Genomic DNA, 5,379 nt, shown 5'->3' with positions numbered 1-5,379 from the left:
CAGAACTTCCTGAATGAGGAACGTTGGATACGAGACGACGAGATTAATAAATTCCTCGGCGGAATTAGGAAACAACACGGCGGCTCTTTGTTCCCGCGCCGACGAGCCGCAACCTATTTCCGTGCCGTCCATTTCTCTGTCTGAGGCGATTCGGGGGAAATCCGAGACACAGACTCACGGCATTCGGCATCTGCAGCGCCGGGGCGATCCAAACTAGGCATAAAACAAGATATCAGATATATCTCATAAGTCCATACAAGTGATGTGTCATGTGACCTCCTCCAGGTATATATCACCTCTCATAGACATCACATGACTCCCCCTGACAATGCCTTCATCTGCTTTTCTCTCCAGAAGGACGGCACTGCCTTTGTTCAGGCATCACGCGGGACATGGAAATCCCAGTGTCTGTGCAGTTCTTGACTGTGCTCACAAATGTCTGACACAGATCAGCCCCTGTGACTGGATACAAAGTTACAATGTTGCAGACTGATCACTGGGGGAGGGGAGACTGAGGAAATGCTTCCTCCTGCCTGCAGCAGACTGATCACTGGGGGAGGGGAGTACATGGAAATCCCAGTGTCTGTGCAGTTCTTGACTGTGCTCACAAATGTCTGACACAGATCAGCCCCTGTGACTGGATACAAAGTTACAATGTTGCAGACTGATCACTGGGGGAGGGGAGACTGAGGAAATGCTTCCTCCTGCCTGCAGCAGACTGATCACTGGGGGAGGGGAGACTGAGGAAATGCTTCCTCCTGCCTGCAGCATACTGATGACCACCTGCCCACTGAAAACTACATGCAGGCAACAGTGACATCACTTGTAAGGCAGAAACATCATTATAAACCCAAATGAACTCATTTACAGCTAATGATCCAATAACATCTGGAAAAAAAATGGGATTTTTGTACTCAAAATAATTTTCTGCCCACTGAGGGACACAGGAAGTGTTAAACATTTGGGTATATTGCCACCTACAGGAGCATTGAACATTGTAGGCCAGCCCACGATAAGCTCGTGCCTCAGTTTTGTAGCAAAGCAGTACTGAAGTCATGATCATCGGCACAGAGGGGCGGAGCCCGCGTCCCCCAATAGGCTCTAAGATCAAGGGACACAGGAAGTCGTAAACCTTCTGGACACCCAAAAGCAGCCCAACTGAGGGGGGGGGCGACAGCAAATAACTGCTAACAGGCCCAAGAAAACCTATGAGAGGCCGGGGATCGCCTGCAGCTTACCTTGTCCTGAAGGGTCTTATGGTGAGAGCTGGAATCCGATGAGGCCAAAACCTCCTCCTGGTAGAACTTAGAGAACATGTACCAAGAAGAGCGATCGAGTCCTGGGCCCCCCCCCGCCGTGTTTTTTTGGAGTCCCCCGCTCCTCTGGGGGACCCGTGACCACGGCACAGGGGCTCACCATGGAACGGACGTTCTTCGTCTGCTCTGTGCGATCACTGAGACCGTGGCGCTGCAGTCACAATGTAATCATCACAGCGCCCCCTGTCTCAGCCGTCACTAACTGCAGCTTCTGTCACAGAGCCTGCCTGCGTCCTATGGTCCGGTGCGTCCTATGGTCCGGTGCGCCTTATGGAGCGCAAAATACGGTATATTCTCAGATTTTTTTCCCCTCGTATATAAATATATTCTCATACGTGTGTGTGTGTGTGTGTACACACACACACACACGTATGAGAATATATCTAGGCGGCCCCCGGAGCCTCCGTGCCGCTTCAATGACGGCCCAGCCCTGCACGGCATCAGAGGGGAACCACCAAACTTTTCTCACGGACCACCAGTTGGCGACCGCTGCTATAGAGTGTCTTCACAGGAAAGGGCGGAGCCTGGGCCGAGCCGCCTAGAGAGGGGGCGGGTCCATCCGGGATGATGAAACGGGAATCGGTCTTTCTGGCGGGAGCAGCAGATAAACCATATCCACACAATGGAGGAAACCTTTGTTTTGGTGATGTGGAGATGTCCCCGATGGACGGAAGAACAATGTCCCGGCTGAAGGGAAAGGCAGAAACTTCCTTAGGTAAGAAGTAGGGACGCACCCATACCGGTATTTTGGTAACGATCATTTTTTTCCGGTACTCGCCGATACCAACTACAGAGTACCGGAAGTCCCATTCAGGAAGCCAGGCGGAGTGTAAAGACTCGCCACCCGGCTTCCCGATTAACCTTGTCCAGCCCGTCACCCCCCAGGGGGGCCTCTCCAGCCAGAACGCGGCCTTCCCCCGGTACCCAGCCGGAGCCGTCGCAGGATGAGCCCATCGATTCGGACACTGGGGGAACGTAGAGAGGGGAACATCAAGTCCATCTCAGAGGTGAAGGCTGCATGGAGTATCGCCTCGCGTGGGGCGCGCGGGGGGGGGGGGGGGAGGGGCTACAAGGGAGACATAAAGATCCTGAAGATCTGGCAGTGCCCACGGAGTATCTGCCAGAACTCCTTCCAGGTCGTCGTACCACATCCACCTGGGCCGGTCAGCAACTGTAAGCCCTGTGAAGCAGATCAGGAGGAGGGAAAGCGTATATCTGGCTGTACCGATCCCGCGGGGCCACCAGAGCGTCTCTACCTGGAGACACGGCTGTCTAGTTTGTTGTGGAACCTGGAGGTCCACATCCGGTGTCCCCCCACCTGCAGTACAGGTCCGGGAACATCTCAGGGTGTAGGGATCGCTCCCCCATATCTAAGGAAATCTGCCTGCCGCCGGTCCACGCCTGGAACGTACTGTGCGTGGCTGAGAAGATGTGGAGGTTCTGCCCCGGGCGGCCACTCTTACCGAGGCGAGACTTCCCCATGATTGATGTTCTCCGCCGCCATGACTCTGTCCAACCGAATCCGGTGACCCTCCGGTAGGATGGCCCTAGCACAGCCCAAACCACCAGAAGGTCCAGGATATGGAGAAGAGGATCTGGGGCCATCCGAGGTGTAGATAAGGGGCCCGAGTGGCTGTGCGGGGGGTGGCCCCCCAGCAATGAGTAGGTGTTGCTGATGCGCAGAGAAGATGGCGGGACATGAAGGTCGGCATACTTGATGCCCACACAAGCCGGTCTTCCCGGCAAACGGAGGCGATGAGAGATTTTGGGGGGATTTTACGTGGAATGTCTGGACCCAAGTGAAGACACTCGGAGAGTTTCCACATACAAGATGGAGCGGACGCAGCGGGCGGGAACAAAACCTCTGAAACCGTTCTGCCGCAGGAAGTAAGACGCTTTAGTCCAGAAGACCCGAGGGGGCTTGATGGAGACAATCTGGGGGCGGTGGTCGTAGGTAGAAAAACCCGAGGAGCGGGCAAGGAGCAAAAGCCCCCAATAGGATACCACCTCCTGCCCTCAAATGTGTGAGATGCAGGCTAAGCCTCTAGAAAGGTTCACAAATGCCCCCCCTTTTTGGAAGGTAGGGGTGCACCTTCATGCCCAGGAAGGCTTTGAGGGCCAGATCTGGTGAGTAAACTGGAAGCCATAATCTCCTTCAAAGCCTGCGGCTCCTCAGGGGTCAGCTCAGCAGTCATGGACCCGAGTGATTCAGAATCTTCGTGGCTGCTGCAGGCAAATTAGAAACGGAATCTGTAGGAGGCAGTAAAACCCAAAGGTTTAGGGCCTGTGTCCCTCGGTGGATGAAGAAGAAATACGGTTTCCCTTTCAGCTGCCTGGGGGGTCCGTTACCCCTCAATTTCTGACAATGTCACCAGACCGGAAGCGAGGAAAATGCTGCAACAAGGACACAAAGCGCCTTCCCCTAACCGATTAAATAAATCACTTCTTATTACAGGAAAGTTCCATTTAATTCCTGGCTGGTAAACCATTGTCACCAGGACAGGAAGTGAGGGGAAATCTCTCTACAGGTGTCCATAGACGTTACAACCATCGCAGGACTTTTGTCTTGCGATGGTTGTAAGGTCATTAAAAAAAAACAAAAAAAACTTTACGATCTGCCAATCTTCGACAGGCAGATCGTACTTGCGATAATCGCAAGCCACGCCCCCCTGAGGGGCAGGCTTCCGATGACCGCAATGCCGAACGGGCAGTGTGCGCGTGCGCTCACCGGCCCGTGCCGCAATGATCTTACGAGCACGCCACAAACCAGCCGAAAATCGTACGATTCTCGGCGGGTTTTCAAACATGTCCGTAAGACAAGTCGTGCGACCGTACAGTAGAAACGGTCGCACGCCTTCCACACACCTCGCGATTATCGTACGATCGCGGGATTCCCCACGATTATCGTACGGTGTGGGGGCACCTTAAAGGAGAAGTATGAGGTCGGGTCTTTTCCCCATAGTTCTCCTCAGGGTAACGGGAGGACACAAACCAGCGTCCTCCTGTCACCCTAAGCTCAGTATATAGGGAGCTACAGCTCGCGGTATACTGAGACGCCGCAGCGGATCCCGACGTAGATGACGGGATCCACCCAGCTGCGTGAGTGACAGCTGGCTCCTCCTATCTAGAGGCAGAGCCAGCTGTACCCGCCCCCCTCCCCCGTCCGTTCCGCCAGTCAGCGCTGGAGGATCGGCGCGGGGAGAGGGGAATCCAGCCACTCCCGTCAGGGCAGAGAGCCGTGACAAGATCGAGAGGTGAGCGAACGCCGGTATGTGTTCGCTCACCTCCCGATCTACTGAGCCGACGTGTGACAGTCTCATTGTCACAGGTCGGCTAGAACTATGAGGTGAGTGAAAAGCCCCTCCCCCCCCCATAGTTCTCCTTTAAGGCTGCGCATACACCTTGCGATCATCGGACTAAACTTTTCGTCCGATAATCAGACCGTCGTACGATTTTCGTGCAGCGGCCCCGATTAATCGCAAGGTTGGATCAGCGGTAATTAAAAGAAAGCACCCGGAGGAATTGCGGTAATCGACCGCGCGTATTTTCGTATTGTGTTTGTATTTGCGCATGTGCAGTGTAAAATCGTACTAATTTTGGACGTACGGAAACGCCACCAACCCTGCGAAAAGCGTACGATCGGCCGAAGTTTTCTAACCTGCTGGTTAGTCAAAAGTCGATGGATTGTACGGTATTTTGCGGTGGTAGACCGCCCATCGACCTCACCAATATCGGACGAAAACGCCATTGCACGCGAAAATCGGCCGATGATCGTCAGGTGCACGGGCGGCTTTACAGGAGCAGTAAACACCTGACAGACGTTCTAATCTTCCCCACTGCATCCACAACTAAGACAATAAGCTTTAGCTGGACATACACTTTAATACAAATTGTTCTTTGTTACATTTGCTGTTTTTTGGGGGGTTTTCTTGGCGGCCATATACGGTATCTGACGATAAATGCGGCCAAACAAACCCGGCAGAAAAACCGCTCAGCGCTGAAGTTCAGCATTAGCGTCTTAAGCGGGTTCTAAGCCGTTTCCGGACACATAATCACAGTCACA

This window comes from Nanorana parkeri, unplaced genomic scaffold (assembly GCF_000935625.1).
Source record: "Nanorana parkeri isolate BGI_ZX_2015 unplaced genomic scaffold, ASM93562v1 scaffold2113, whole genome shotgun sequence".
NCBI classification, from domain to species: Eukaryota; Metazoa; Chordata; class Amphibia; order Anura; family Dicroglossidae; genus Nanorana; species Nanorana parkeri.
This window is presented reverse-complemented; position numbering follows the sequence as displayed.